At 36.0% G+C, this 16,979-nt stretch overlaps 1 protein-coding gene across 3 annotated transcripts in view; it reads left to right on the top strand.

Annotated features, from left to right (window-relative positions):
- TEX9 (testis expressed 9) overlaps positions 1 to 16,979 on the top strand; it is a 190,779-nt gene that overhangs the window by 22,429 nt on the left and 151,371 nt on the right. For all 3 annotated transcript variants that reach the window (XM_078079298.1, XM_078079297.1, XM_078079299.1), the window contains one exon: positions 2,972 to 3,143. The gene's annotated coding sequence lies outside the window, so the exon portion shown is untranslated. The remainder of the gene's footprint in view (positions 1 to 2,971; positions 3,144 to 16,979) is intronic.

Genomic DNA, 16,979 nt, shown 5'->3' with positions numbered 1-16,979 from the left:
CCATTGTGCTCCTCCATTGTGTTCCTCCATAGATTATTTTGTCTGTCTGAAATTCATAGAAATAGAATTGTACAGTTTGTTCCAGTTTTGTGCCTGGGTTTTTTGTTTTGTTTTGTTTAGTATCATGTCTGTTATACTCATCCATGTTATCAGTTCTTTTTAACTGCTGGTAGTATTCTGTTCCACCACAATTTATTCATTCTACTGTTGATAGACATTCGAGTTCTTTCCAGTTTAGGGCTATTATGAAAAAAACTGCTATGATAGTCTTGTACATGCCTTTTGTGTGACATATTCATGCATTTTCTCTTAAATACTCAGCGTTGGAACTTCCGGGTGATAAGGGAGGCTTTAGTAGACCCCAGTGATTCACAGTGGTTGTAACAATTTATACTCTCGTTGGTACTATATGAAAGTTCCAGTTCTAGTTGCTCCATTGCCAATGATGAGATAAAAATATAAAAGAAGCATTTCCGGGCGCCTGGGTGGCTCAGTCGGTTAAGCATCTGACTCTTGATTTCAGCTCAGGTCATGATCTCAGTGTCCTGGGATCAAGCCCTGCATGGGGCTCTGTGCTCAATGGGGAGTCTGCTTGAGGATTCTCTCCCTCTCCCACCGTCCCTCCCCCTGCTCACACTCTTTAAAATAAACAAATAAATCTTTAAAGGAAATCCTCCATTTTATTTAGGTCATCACATTTATTTGTATAAAACTGTTCATAATGATCTTGCAAAGAATTTATCAAATTTATTGATATTCTTAAAAGGAAAAAGCTTTTGACTTTGTTGATTTTTCTCCATTTTATGTCAGCTTTCTAGTTTATCAATTTTTGTCTTCATTTTTATTCATTTCCTTCTATTTTCTATTCTTTTTCTATTTCTTAAGATGGTAACTTAGAAATTGATCTTTTTCTTTTCTAATATATATATTTAAAGTAATTTTTATTGTAAGCATTGTGAATCAATAGGTCCAATCAGGAGAGAGAAAACACACAGTAATTTGGAAAAGTGTGTAACATAAATAATTATTAACCCTACCATTGGATTGGAGTAATGATAGGTTAGCAAAAAGTAAAGAAGATTCTACAGCTACTACCCCTGGAGCTGAGATCGCACACCCAAGAGAGAGGCCCCCTCGAGGAGCCTGAGATCCAGACCTTGCTATGGAAGGCTGCTGTGGCTCACGGAATGGCAGAGAAGTTCTTATGGCACCATATTGGTAAAGTGTGCTGGAAATCCACCCTCTGAAATCCCAGGGGAACTTCACAGCCAGCACTTTGCTACAAAGCTGCCCAAGGGAGGTGCAGGGAAGCTATTGGCCACTGTGAACTGCAGAAGGGGAAAGTAATGTGTCCTGGAGAAGCTTGCCCAGCAAGCATACCAGAATGAGGAAGCAAAAACGGTTTCCCCCTGCAATGTATTTCCAGTGCCCTCTAATGACAAAGTTCCAGCCGGCAAGGAAAAATATTTAAAGGGCCCAAACCTGTTTACACAAAGCTGGCAGATAGGTGGAATTTGGAGCTGAGAGGCAAAAAATAATAAATAGCACACACTTTTGCCGTATCCCATGAATTTTAATGTGCTGAATTTTTATTACCTAATTGTCATAGTGCTTTCTTGACTACTGGGTTATTTAGAAGGGCATTGCTTAATTTCCAAATATTTTCAGATTTTTTAGTTATCTATTAATTGATTTCTAGCTTCATTTCACCATGGTCCAAGAAGTCCTCTATATGATTTTAATCTTTTGAAGTTTGTTCAGACTTCTTTTATGCATAGCAGATAGTGTATTTTGGTAAATATTTCATCTCTACTGGAATGTGCTTTCTGCAGTTGCTGGGTATAGTGATATATATAAATATATATTGAATATCTATTTAATAATATAAATATATTTTTATATATATAAAAAAGATCAAGTTTATTAATAATTTTGTTCAGATTCTATATAACTTATTATTTTTGTTATCTAGTCATTCTATGGGGTCTAATACACCAGAAGTAGGTATATTAAACTATGATTAGGGTTCTACTTCTCCTCTACTCTTCTATTAATGTTTATGTACACTGTTTGAAGCTATGTTAAAACAGACATAAAAATATAGGATTGTTGTGTCTTCCTGTTGAATTGCCCCTTTTATCTTTAGGAAATGCCTCCCTTTATCGGTGGTACACTTCTTGCCTTAAAGGTAACTTTGATAGTAATATAACCACACAACTTTTTTTTTTAGGTTACAGTTTGCATGCTCTATCATTTCCATTCTTTTGCTTTCAATCTGTGTACTTATATTTAAAACATAACAACATATACTTGAGTTGTTTTTTTAAATCCAGTCTGAAAATCTTTGCCTTTGATTTGGGAGTGTTTAGTCCATTTGCACTTCATGTAATTACTCATATAAGTAACTTTAAGTTTACCATCTTGCTTATATATTTTTCCTATCCTTTCTCTTTTCCTTCTTTTCTATTTTTTTTGATTATGTCATTATTTTATATTACTTCCTTTATCAGCTTTTCTCAAATTCAGGCTTATTGAGGAGTAATTTCCATATAGTAAAATTCATAATTTTTACTATATAGTCTTATGAGTTTTGACAAATGCACCAAGTTGTGAAACCACCATCACAATCAAGGTACATTGCAATTCCATCCCCCCAAATTTGCTTGTGCTTCTTTGCAGCCACCACTTTCCCTTACCCCCACACTCTGACAACCACTGGCTTCTTTTCTATCCCTCTAGTTTTGCCTTTTATAGAAGGTCATATAAGTGGAATCATATAGTATATGTTATTTTGAGTTTGGCTTCTGTTGTTTAGCATTATGCATTTCAGATTCATTTATGTTGTTGTATAAGTCATTTGTTCTTTTTTATTGCAATGTAGTATTTCATTGCATGAACATACCAGTTTGTTTATCCATTTACCAGGTGAAAGTTATTTGAGTTGTTTCTACTTTTTTTTTTTTTTTTTAAGATTCTATTTATCTATTTGAGATAGAGAGAGAGAAGGAGAACAGGAGCAGGAGAGCAGAAGGAGAAGAAGCAGGCTCCCCGCCGAGCAGGGAGCCCGACGTGGTGCTAAATCCCAGGACCCTGGGACCATGACCGGAGCCGAAGGCAGACGCCTAACCGTCTGAGCCACCCAGGTGCCCGAGTTGTTTCTACTTTTAAGCTGTTATGAATAATGTGTTGGACTTGTTACCAATTTCTGGTGACTTTGAATAATGTTACTATGAACATTCATGTGCAGTTTTTTTGTGTGAACCTGTTTTCCTTTTTACTTGATAAATACCTAGGAATCAGATTACTGTGCCATGTTATAAGTATATATTTAAAGTGATAAGTAAGAAACTGAACACTCATTTCCAAAGTAGTCATACTATTTTTTGATTACCACCAATAATGTATTATTGAATGATTTCACATCTTCATTAGTCTTTGGTATTGTCAAGTTTTTTGTTTGCTATTCCAATAGATGTGTAGTGGAATTTCATTGTGGTTTTAATTCACATTTTCTTAAGGATTGCTGATGTAGAATATCTTTTTATGTGCTTTCCATGTCTGTTTTGATAAAGTATCTGCTCAAATCTTTCACTAAGTTTTTTTCCTGGGTTGATTGTTTTCTTCTTATTGAGTTTTAAGAATTCTTTATACATTTAGGACATGAGACCTTTAGCTGATTTGTGTTTTTCAAATATTTTTCTCCCAGTTTGTCATTTATCTTTTCCTTTTATTATCATGGTCTTTGGGAGAGCTGACATTTTTAATTTTGATGGGAAAATATATCAATTTTTTCTTTTATGGTTCATGAAATATTGACTGAGAAATCTATGAGACATTTGCATGATCTAAGGACAGAAAGACTTTATCCCACATTTTATTGTAATAGTTTTATAGTTTTAGATTTTCCATATATCTATGTCATTTGACTTAGTTTTTTGTGTATGGTCTGTGTCATGGATTGAGGTTTTGTTTTGTCTTGTTTCTTAAATGGATATCCAACTTTTCCACCCTATTTATGGAAAAGATGATTGATTCTTTATTGAATTGCCTTTGCAGTTTTGTTGAAAACCAATTGGTTACATATGTGAGGGTCTATTTTTATACTGCTTGACTTCATTGATTTATGTGTTTATCCTTTCACCAATATTATATGATCTTGATTACTTGATTATTTACAGTAAATCTTGAAACCATGTAGGAAGAGTCCTCCAACTTTGTTCTTTACAATTATGTTTTTGTTGTACTAGCTCCTATGCCTTTCCATGTAAATCTTCTACTTTCTTAAAAGCTTAGGTCATTAAAAAAAAAAAAAAAAAAAAAAAGCTTAGGTCATTGATTTGAGATCTTTCTTATTTTCTAATATAAGCATTAATGCTAAAAATTTCCCCTCTAAAGACAGCGTTATCTGCATCCCAAAGGTTTTGATATATTGTATTTTCACTTTCATTCAATTGCAAATGTTTTCTGATTTTCTTGCAAGATCTTCCTCAACCCATTGGTTATTTAGAAGAGTTTTTATCAATTTCCAAATAGAAGATGTTTTCCAAAATCTTTTTTTGTACTTTTATTCTGTTATGATGAGAAAACACATTTTGTATTATTTTAAATGTTTTAAGTGTGTTTGTTTGTTTTGTGGCCCAGAATATCATTTCTCTTGGCAGATGTTTCATATTTTCTTGAAAAGGATGACTAATCTGCTATGGTGGGTGGAGTGTTCTATGAATATTAATTAGGTCAAATTGGTTGATAACATTCAAGTCTTCTAATTTTTTATTGATTTTTGGTCTAATGTTTTTATAGATTACAGAGAAAAATATTGAAATTGCCAACCATAATTTTGGGTGTCTGTATTTTTTCAATTCTATCAGATTTTGCTTCCTGTATTCTGAAGATTCTTTTGTGCATGTACATTTATCATTTTTGTATATTCTTGGTGAACTGAGCCCTTTGTCACTATATAATTTTTCCCCTTTTCCCAGGAAATATTCCTGTTCTGAAGTCCAATTTTCTGATATTAAAATTGCCACTCCAACTTTCTTTTTTAGAAATTTTATTTATTTTTAAAAATTCAAATATAATTAACATACAGTGTTATATGAGTTTCAGGTGTACAATATAATGATTCAACAATTCTATATGCTACTCAGGGCTTATCACAAGTGTACTCTTAATTTCCTTCACTTACTTCACCTATTCCCTCACCAACCTCTCCTCTAGCAACTTCCAGTTTGTCCTCTCTATTGAAAAGTCTGTTTTTCTTGTCCATCTCTTTTTTTCTTTGTTTGTTTTGCTTCTTAAATTCCACATATGAGTGAAATCATGTTATTTGTCCTTCTCTAATGGACTTATTTAACTTAGCATTATACCCTCTAGATCCATCCATGTTGTTACAAATGGTAAGATTTCTTTCTTTTTTATGGCTCAGTCATATTCCAGTGTGTGTGTGTGTGTGTGTGTGTACATCTTCTTTATCCATTCATCTATGGATGTACACTTGGGTTGCTTGCATGTCTTGGCTATTATAAATAATGCTGCACCAAAATAAAAGGCACAGCAAAAGAAACCATCAACAAAACAAAAAGACAATCTACAATGGGAGAAGGTATTTGCAAATGAAATATCCAATAAAGGGTTAATATCCAAAATATATAAAGAACTTATACAACTCAACACCAAAAAAACCAAATCTAATTAAAAGTGATTGGAAGACATGAATAGACATTTTTCCAAAGAAGACGTACAGATGGCCAACAGACACATGAAAAGATGCTCAACATCACTCATCATTGGGGAAATGCAAATCAAAACCACAATGAGATATCACCTCACACCTGTCAGAATGACTAAAATTAAAAACATAAGAAATAACAAGTGTTGATGAGGATGTGGAGCAAAAGGAACCCTTGTGCACTGCTGGTGGCAATGCAAGCTAGTGCAGCCATTGTAGAAAACAGTCATGGACAGTCCTTAAAAATTAAAAATAGAATTACCATGTGATCCATATTTCTTTTGATTAGTATTTGTTTGGGCTCCTCAAATTTCCAACCTGTTGTGCCAACCTCCACGACCACCAAAAGATCAACTGGTTTTTCTTTCACCCATGTTAGCCCCTGTACTGGCACCAAGTCCAATCTTTAATCCAAACCCAAAATTAGCCAGTTCCCCCAAAGAAGAAATTGCTTGCCAGCATAAGCTTATTACAAATATTTTTCCCAATTCTGGAATATTATCCAGTCCTTTCAGCATCCACATTACTCTCATGTCTTCAAAAATGTTATTTGTCATTTATCCATTTTTCCCCTAATTGTTGCATTTGGAACATTGGCCTGATGCAACCTATTAAATTCTACCCATAAGTTTGTGTATGTGTGTGTGTGTAAATATATATATTTAAGGGGGAAAAATGTTGCACACGTGCTTACCAATGACAGGAATTTTAAAAAATGCTTTAACTGATATTTGCATTTGGAAATATGCTTCGGGGGTTTAATAGTTTTCTCATGTTTCACCATATTTGAAGCCACCTGCCTTCTTATTTTGTTGAGAAGAGCTAAGGGAAGAATAACATCTAAGGGCCTTTGGTCTTGAAAGTGAACTATGTGTTAAACGTGAGAATTGCCAAAGTACAATTGCTTAAAAATTAAGACTTGTTTTTTATACAAATATTATAGTGAGCATATGTCAAGGATTTCTTAACTCATTATTGAGAGAACCATGGAGAGGTAAAGCTGGCTCATGGGAGAATTCAAAATACCTAATAGATAGTTATCCAGTGAAAGGAAAGCTGAAGTGAATTTGCTAACAGATACAAACTAGTTAATGTCCTACAGGGGTAAGGGACACATAACCATCAGAGTTACCTTAATTCCAGAGAGAAATCTAAAGTTAAAGCCTAATTTTACAGAATATAGTCCCTAATCAAGAGTAAATAGTAATTCAAACAAAAGTGAAATCCCCTTATTTAGTTAAATAATTATTAGAGCCATTAGTGCTTTCAAGTGACATAAAAATGGTATGTAGTCATGCTTTTGCCTTATTTCTAAACATCAGAACATCTTTCTTAACAGAATTTTATTAATGCGAAGCAAACTTCTCAGAAATATTAAGTTTATATACAAAAGAGCAGAAGATGTAGTATGACTATAAAGATTGAGAGATAATTTTGAGACATTTTTTCCCCTATCATCCTTATTAACAACTTCAGCTGGCCTTGTTGGAAGTGCCTTTGGATTAGAGAAATAGAAGATATTATTGACTTTTTGTTAAACTCTCATATCGTGTAAGCCTTGAAAAATATATATGTTCTTTTTTTTCAATTTTAAACATGCAATTTAAACCATTTCCACAAATGCTTAGACCTGTGTAATCTTCACTACTAACAAGACACAGTATTTCCATCACTCCAAAGAGTTACCCTGTGCCCTTTGCAAGGTAATGTGTCCCCATATCAAAGCAAACAGTGAATTCTATCACCATATGTGAATGTGCTTTTTCTAGAATTCATATAAATATGCATTATATTTTGTGTCTTCTTTCACACCACATTAGGTTTTTGAGATGGCTACATATTTTGGTAGTTTGTTCTTTTATATTGCTGAGAAGTGTTCTATTGTATGAATATACCACAGTATTTTTCCAATCTCCTATTGATGGATACCTGGACTTTTTATAGTTTTGGCTAAAATGAATAACATTTTAACGATCATTCTTGCACAAAGCTTGATGTGGATATATGTTTCCATCTTGAATAAATGCTGGGTGGTACATTGCTGAGTTGTAGGGTAGATAGCTTTTTAAGAAATTATAAACTAGTTTTCCAAATTGTTTGTAGCATTTTATCTGCCAAACAACGAGATTATTATGAGGGTTGTGATAATATTGTCATGGGTCAGCAATGTTTTTCTATAAGGGATATCAAGTAAATATCCTAGCTTTGTGGGCCATACAGTCTCTGTTGTAATTACTCAGTTCTGCTATTGCAGTGTGGAAGCATGCACAGAAAATATATACATAAATGGGCATGGCTGTGTTCTAATAGAACGTTATAAAAAAAGGCAACAAATGGATTTAACCCATGGGTCATATTTTTCCACTTTTGCTCGGCATCATCTCCAACATTTGGTGTCACTGATATTTTTCATTTTAGTTATGTGGGTAGATGTGATTTTAAAGCTTTGCATTTCCCCAATGACTAATGATGTTGAGCATGAAATTTTATGCTTACTGGACATTTATACATCTTCTTTCTGAAATGTCAGTTCAAATTTGTTTCTCATTTTTATCTTTTTATTATTGGGGAGCAGACAAGTCCATTCCTAAATGTATGTTTGTGAATATTTTCTTTCACTATGGCTTTGCTGTTTATTTTCTTAATAGTAGGTCTTCCTGAGCAATGTTTTACTTTTGCAAAAGTTCAAATTATAACTTATCTTAAAATACTTAGTGTTTTCCCTTTTCTCTTTATGAAATTTTAACTTACTTATTGTGAAGATATTCTCCAATGATTTGTTTCCTACAAGTTTCATAGCTTTAGATTTTACATGTAGATCTGTAATCCAACAAGAGAACTGCTTAGAGAAGACACCCTTGCCTTGTCTCTGAACTTAGAGGGAAACACTGTCTCTCATTATAATGTATGATATTAGCTATTTTTTAAGATGCCATTTACTGGGGGGCACCTGGGTGGCTCAGTCGGTTAAGCGTCCACCTTTGGCTCAGGTCATGATCCCAGGGTCCCAGGATCGGGCCCTGCATTGGGCTCCCTGCTCAGCAAGGAGTCTGCTTCTCCCTTTGCCCTTCACCCTGCTCTTGCTCTCTCTCTCTTGCTCTCTCTCTCAAATAAATAAACAAAATCGTTAAAAAATGCCATTTACTGGAGGAAATTCCATCCTATTCCTATTGTTGGTAGTTGGGTTTTTAAAATTTTTATTATCTTATTTACTTTTCTTAAATTTAAATTCAATTAACATATAATATATTATTAATTTCAGAGGTAGAGCTCAGTGATTCATCAGTCTTATATAATACCCATGTTCATTACATCATGTGCCCTCCGTAATGTCCATCACTCAGTTACCCCATCCCCCCAGCTCCCTTCCCTCCAGCAACCCTCAGTTTGTTTCCTAAGATTAAGAGTCTCTTATGGTTTGTCTCCTTCTCTGATTTCATCTTCTTTTATTTTTCTCTCCCTTCCCTTATGATCCTCTGTTTTGTTTCTCAAATTCCACTTATGAGTAAAATCATGTAATTGTCTTTCTCTGATTGACTTATTTTGCTTAGCATCATACCCTCTAGTTCCATCCACGTCATTGCAAATGGCAAGATTTCATTTTTTTGATGGCTGAGTAATATTCCATTGTGTGTGTGTGTGTGTGTGTGTGTGTGTGTGTGTGTGTGTGTGTCTGTGTATACCGCATCTTCTTTATCCATTCATCTGACAGTGGACATCTGGGCTCTTTCCATAGTTTGGCTATTGTGGACATTACTGCTATAAACATTGGGGTGCAGATGCCCCTACGGATCACTACATTTATATCTTTGGGGTAAATACCCAGTAGTACAATTGCTGGGTCATAGGGTAGCTCTATTTTCAACTTTTTGAGGAAACTCCATACTGTTTTCAGAGTGGCTGCACCAGCTTGCATTCCCACCAACAGTGTAGGAGGGTTCCCCTTTCTCCGCATCCCTGTCAACATCTGTCATTTTGTGACTTGTTAATTTTAGCCATTCTGACTGGTGTGAGGTGGTATCTCACTGTGGTTTTGATTTGTACTTTCCTGATGCAGAGTGATGTTGAACATTTTTTCATGTGTCCATTGGCCATTTGTATGTCTTCTTTGGAGAAATGTCTGTTCATGTCTTCTGCCCATTTCTTGATTGGATTATTTGTTCTTTGGGTGTGGAGTTTGATAAGTTCTTTCTAGATTTTGGTTACTAGCCCTTTATCTGATATGTCATTTGTAAATATCTTCTCCCATTCTGTGGGTTGTTTTTTGGTTTTGTTGACTGTTTCCTCTGCTGTGCAAAAGTTTTTTATCTTGATGAAGTCCCAATAGTTCTTTTTTGCCTTTATTTCCGTTGCCTCTGGAGACATGTCTAGCAAGAAGTTGCTGGGGCTGAGGTCGAAGAGGTTGCTGCCTGTGTTCTTCTCAAGGATTTTGTTGGGATTCCTGTCTCACATTTAGGTCTTTCATCCATTTTGAGTCTATTTTTGTGTACGGTGTAAGAAAACTGGTCCAGTTTCATTCTTCTGCATGTGGCTGTCCAATTTTCCCAACACCATGTGTTGAAGAGACTGTCTTTTTTCCATTGGACATCTTTCCTCCTTTGTCGAAGATTAGTTGACCATAGAGTTGAGGGTCCATTTCTGGGTTTCCTATCCTGTTCCCTTGATCTATGTGTCTGTTTTTGTACCAGTACCGTACTATGGTGATGATTACAGCTTTGTAATAGAGCCTGAAGTCCAGAATTGTGATGCCACCAGCTTTCGTTTTCTTTTTCAACATTCCTTTGGGTATTCGGGGTCTTTTCTGGTTCCATACAAATTGTAGGATTATTTGTTCCAGTTCTTTGAAAAAAGTTGATGGTATTTAATAGGGATTGCATTGAATGTATAGATTGCTCCAGGTAGCATAGACATTTTAACAATATTTGCTCTTCCAATCCATGAGAATGGAACATTTTTCCATTTCTTTGTGTCTTCCTCTATTTCTTTCATGAGTGTTTTATAGTTTTCTGAGTACAGATCCTTTGCCTCTTTGGTTAGGTTTATTCCTAGGTATCTTACAGTTTTTGGTGCAGCTGTAAATGGGATCGACTCCTTAATTTCTCTTTCTTCGGTCTCATTGTTAATGTATAGAAATACAAGTGATTTCTGTGCATTGATTTTATATCCCACCAGATTGCTGAATTCCTGTATGAGTTCTAGCAATTTTGGGGTAGAGTCTTTTGTGTTTTCCACATAAAGTATCATGACATCTGTAAAGAGTAAGAGTTTGACTTCTTGTTTGCAGACTCAGATGCCTTTCTTTTTGTTGTCTGATTGCTGAGGCTAGGACTTCTAGTACTATGTTGAACAACAGTGGTGAGAGGGGACACCCCTGTCGTGTTCTTGACCTTAGGGGAAAAGCTCTCAGTTTTTCCCCATTGAGAATGATATTCGCTGTGGGCTTTTTGTGTATGGCTTTTATAATATTGAGTTATGCTCCCTCTACCCCTACACTCTGAAGAGTTTTAATCAAGAAAGGATGCTGTACTTCATCAAATGCTTTCTCTGCATCTATTGAGAGGATCATATGGTTCTTGTCCTTTTATTAATGTAGGGTATCACATTGATTGATTTGCAGATGTTGAACCCCCCCTTGCAGCCCAGGAATAAATTCCACTTGGTCATGATGAATAATCCTTTTAATGTATTTGTTAGATCGTATTGGCTAGTTTCTTGGTGAGAATTTTTACGTCCATGTTCATCAGGGATATTGGTCTGTAATTCTCCTTTTTGGTGGGGTCTTTGTCTGGTTTTGGGATCAAGGTAATGCTGACCTCATAGAAAGAGTTGGAAAGTTTTCCTTCCATTTCTATTTTTTGAAAGAGCTTCAGAAAAATAGGTATTAATTCTTCTTTAAATGTTTGATAGAATTCTCCTGGGATGTTATGCAGCTCTGGACTCTTGTTTTTTGGGAGATTTCTTATTACTGCTTCATTTTCCTTGCTGGTTATGGGTCAGTTCAGGTTTTCTATTTCTTCCTGTTTCAGTTTTGGTAATTCATACATATCTAGGCATGCATTCATTTCTTCCAGATTGCCCAATTTGTTGGCATGTAGTTGCTCATAATATGTTCTTATAACTGTTTGTATTTCTTCAGTGTTGCAGTATTGGTTGTGATCTCTCCTCTTTCATTCATGATTTTATTAATTTGGGTCCTTTACTCTTCTTTTTGATAAGCCTGGCCAGGGGTTTATCCATCTTATTAATTCTTTCGGAGAACCAGCTCCTAGTTTCGTTGATCTGTTCTACTGTTCTTTTGGTTTCTATTTCATTGATTTCTGCTCTAATCTTTTATATTAATTCTGTTCTCCTGCTGTGTTTAGGCTTTATTTGCTGTTCTTTCTCCAGCTCCCTTAGGTGTAAGGTTAACTTGTGTATTTGAAACCTTTCTTGTTTCTTGAGAAAGGCTTGTAGTGCTATGTACTTCCCTCTTAGGACTGCCTTTGCTGCATCCCAAATGTTTTGAACAATTGTGTTTTCATTTTCATTTGTTTCCATGAATTCTTTTAAATTCTTCTTTAATTTCCTGGTTGACACATTCATTCTTTAGTAGGATGCTCTTTAGCCTCCATGTATTTGAATTCTTTCCACTTTCCTCTTGTGATTGAGTTAATGTTTCAAAGCATTGTGGTCTGAAAATATGCAGGGAATGATCCCAATCTTTTGGTACCGGTTGAGACCTGATTTGTGACCCAGTATGTGATCTATTCTGCAGAATGTTCCATGTGCCCTTGAGAAGAATGTGTATTCTGTTGTTTTAAGAAGGAATGCTCTGAATGTATCTGTGAAGTCCATCTGGTCCACTGTGTCATTCAAAGCCCTTGTTTCCTTTTTTCTTTTTTTTAGATTTTATTTATTTATTTGACAGAGAGAGACACAGCGAGAGCAGGAACACAAGCAGCGGGAGTGGGAGAGGGAGAGCAGGCCTCCTACAGAGCAGGGAGCCCAATGTGGGGCTCAATCCCAGGACCCTGGGATCATGACCTGAGCCGAAGGCAGCCGCTTAATGACTGAGCCACCCAGGCACCCCGCCTTGTTTCCTTGTTGATCTTCTGCTTAGATGATCTGTCCATTGCAGTGAGTGGGGTATTAAAGTCCCTACTATTATTGTATTATTATCAACATGTTTCTTTAATTTTGTTATTAATTGGTTTATATAATTGGCTGCTCCCATGTTAGGGGCATAAGTATTTCCAGTTTTTAGATCTTGTTGGATGGACCCTTTAATTATGATATAGTGTCCTTCCTCATCTCTTATTACAGTCTTTGGTTTAAAATCTAATTTGTCTGATATAAGGATTGCTACCCCAGTTTTCTTTTGATGTACATTAGCATGACAAATGGTTTTCCACCCCCTCACTTTCAATCTGGGGGTGTCTTTGGATCTAAAATGAGTTTCTTGCAGACAGCATATCAATGGGTCTTGGTTTTTTATCCAATCTGATACCCTGTGTCTTTTGATTGGGGCATTTAGCCCATTTACATTCAGAGTAACTATTGAAAGATATGAATTTAGTGCTACTGTATTACCAGTAAAGTGACTGTCTCTGTATATTGTCTCTGTTCCTTTCTGGTCTATGTTACTTTTGGGGTCTCTCTTTGTTTAAAGGATCTACTTTAATATTTCTTGCAGGGCTGATTTAGTGGTCACAAATTCTTTTAGTTTCTGTTTGTCCTGGAAGCTTTATATCTCTCCTTCTATTTTGAATGACATCCTTGCTGGATAAAGTATTCTTGGCTGCATATTTTTCTAATTTAGTACCCTGAATATATCATGCCTGTCCTTTCTGGCCTGCCAGGTCTCGGTGGATAGATCTGCTGCCAGTCTAATGTTTTTACCCTTGTAGGTTACAGACCTCTTGTCCTGTGCTGCTTTCCAGATTTTCTGTCTCTGAGATTTGCAAGCTTCACTATTTTATGTCTAGGTTTTTGACCTATGTTTATTGATTTTGAGAGGGGTTTTCTGTGCCTCCTGGATTTTGGTGCCTATTTCCTTCTCCAGACTAGGGAAGTTCTTCACTATAATTTGCTCCAATATTCCTTCTGCCCCCCCCCCCTTCTGGGATCCCAATTACTCTAATATTGTTTCACTTTATGGTATCACTTATCTCTCGAATTCTCCCCTTGTGATCCAGTAGTTGTTTATCTCTTTTTCTCAGCTTCTTTATTCTCCATCATTCAGTCTTCTATGTCATTAATTCTCTCTTCTGCCTCATTTATCCTAGCAGTTAGAGCCTCCATTTTTTTATTGCATCTCATTAATAGCCTTTTTGATTTCAATTTGATTAGATTTTAGTTCTTTTATTTCTTCAGTAAGGGATTCTCTAGTGTCTTCTATGCTTTTTTTCAAGCCCAGCTAGTGTCTTTATAACCGTTATTCTGAACTCCAATTCCAACATCTTACTTAGGTACATACCGATTAGGTCCCTGGCAGTCAGTACTGCTTCTTGTTCTCTTTTTTTGAGGTGAGTTTTTCCATCTTGTCATTCTATCCAAAGAATAGATGAATGAGAAAACAAAATACTAAAGTGGCAACAATGACCCCAGCGAAATATACACTAAACAAATCAGAAAAGACCCAAAACGGAAACCAAAATTTTTAAAAGAGAGAGAATATAATCAGACAGGTGAACAGAACAGATCAATACACTGAATCCTGTGTGTATTTTGGTCTGTTTGTGAAAAAACTAGATCCCAAAATTGAAAAGAAAAGAAAACTTATATATGTACAGAAATAAAATTAAATACAATGAAAGGATAGAATGTAACTGTAAAAATGAAAATTATGAGACAAAAAAAAGAGAAAGAATATAAACAGACAGGTGAAGAGAACAGAGCAATACAGTATCTCCTGGTGTATTTTGGTCTGTTTTTTTGAATAGACTGCATCCCAAAATTGTAAAGAAAGAAAAACAGAAAAGTAAAATTAAATACAATAAATGTATAGAATGTAACTGTAAAAATGAAAATTAAAAAAGATTTTTAAAAAAGAGTTGATAAAATAAGAAATTAATTGAAAAAAGAAAGAGAAAAAAATTAAAACTGAAAGACTAAAGAGTTGTGGGAAAAAAATCAACTATCTGTATACTATCTTCCCCTAGTGCTGGAGTTTTGCAGTTCTCTATAATTGGTAAACTTGATCTTAGCTGGATATTCTTGCTGATCTTCTGGGGGAGGGGCCTGTTGCACTGATTCGCAGGTGTCTTTGCCCTGGGTGGAATTGCACCACCCTTGCCAGGGGGCCAGGCTAATTAATCCAGAGCTCTGGATTGCTCTACATGACTTTTGATCCTTGAAGACTTTCTGGGCAGCTTTGGAGGATGAGAATGAAAATGGTGGCCTCCCAGCCTCCAATCTCCAGCCCCGGAGCCAAAAGCTCGGGACCCCACTCCTCAGTGTGCCCTCAGAGAAGAGCAGTCAATCACTCCTGTCTCCCTGGTCTCCATCTACACTCCATGCTCACCCAGCCTGTGACCAAGCATTTCTATCTCAGGCACGCAACCCAGCTTCAAGTCTCCAAACCTTGCAGACTCCTGCACACACTGGTTCTGCTTCTCCCGGAGGAAGGAGGTTCTTGCTGTGGTTCTGCCACTTGCTGGGTCCCTGCTCAGAGAGCGGTCACCGGACCGTGCCAGGGTTCGTGGTTAATGGCAACCCCAAGCTGAGATCCCACTCCTGGGCTCCCTGATTACAGCTGGCTTTCCCGCTCCAATGCCTCGGAACTATGCCACACCCCTGTTCTTTCTGTGACCCCAGGGATCCTGAGATCACACTGTCCCATCTAGGATTCCACCCTGCTCTGCCATCTGAGTGCCTTTCAGGCAGGGACATCCCTCATCAGAGCAGACTTCTAAAAGTTCCAATTTTGCCCTCCACTGCTATATCACTTTCTGATAGCCGGCTGACAGAGGCTCCACCCCACCCCCCATGGTTTATCTTCCAATATATTGCCTCAGATTCACTTCTCCACACCTCCTACCTTGCAGAAAGTGTCACTTTTCTATCTGTAGAATTCCAGAAATTCTTTTCTTAGATCTCTGTTTGAGTACACAGGTGTTCAGAATGATTCAGCTATTTAGCTGAATTCCTGGGACCAGACAAAACTAAGGTCTCCCACTCCTCTGCCATCTTGGAAAGTCCGAAAAATATATATATTCTTATGCAGGAATAATTTTTCCAGAGAAATAGCACTCCTTCTATTTTCTGAACACCCTACCCAAGGCAAATTTTGGAAAGGCAATTATAGTTGTAATTTCTATTGCATAAGAAATAAATTACATGAGCCAAGTTATATAATGTATGTATGAATGTGGTTGCTACCAAAAAGGCAAGGTTATGCCTATTCTGGCCATTTTCAAACAGATTGCTAAGAAAACAAAACCACATCCACAAGAAAGGTACAAAATAACATAACTGAATTAAGATACCTTTAATCTCAGAGAATTGACATCCTGAAGAAGGTCATCTGAAAAGGAGCATAATTGAATCAGTGTAGCTGGGAATGATTTCCACATCTTTCAGTCCTTGGCTGAATCATTTAAATCCTCAACCCAGGTTTTATGCCTAAGAGTGAGCATTAATTCTAAAAACAGTGTTATTATAAAGCCAGATGAATAACTAATGCCTGGCATAGATCTGCTTAAGTAATTTCAACCTAAGATTTGTATTGGGGTGTCATTAAGTGAACCAGAAGTTAAAGCAAAGTTGGCCTTTATAGTTTCAGAGGGACTTAATGAGTTCAGAAGTAGTGTAGTGATTTTTTTTTCAATAATTGGTAAGAAAGTTACTGTGTGTGATAGAAACCTTGTATTGAAGAGATTGAATGACATTAAAGTTACTGGCATATTGCCTTCAGCATTATAGAAGTGCTGTTATTTCTGAATATAAGGGCTACTAATTCTTGATATGCCTTAAAAGACATGTGTCTCACAAAATGGAATGGGAAAAATAGAACCCTTTTAAGCCAAATGAAAAGAAAATCCCCAAAAAGTTCTTGGTTAATAGGTTGACATATAGGTTCAAACCTCAGATAATCAAAATAACTTAAAAGCAAAATAAATCTCTGGTATCTATTTTGTAATATTTTTGCACTTTGAAAATAAGGCCTTTGACCTAGGAACTTGTAGGATTTTTTCCCTATATTTTCTTTTTTTTAATTAAAAAAAATTTTTTTTAATTTCACTTAGTTTTTCCTTCCATGTTTTTATTTAAA

Source organism: Halichoerus grypus, chromosome 8 (genome assembly GCF_964656455.1).
Source record: "Halichoerus grypus chromosome 8, mHalGry1.hap1.1, whole genome shotgun sequence".
NCBI lineage: Eukaryota > Metazoa > Chordata > Mammalia > Carnivora > Phocidae > Halichoerus > Halichoerus grypus.
The sequence above is the reverse complement of the archived record's forward strand: the minus strand, read 5'-3'. Positions and strand labels throughout refer to the sequence as shown.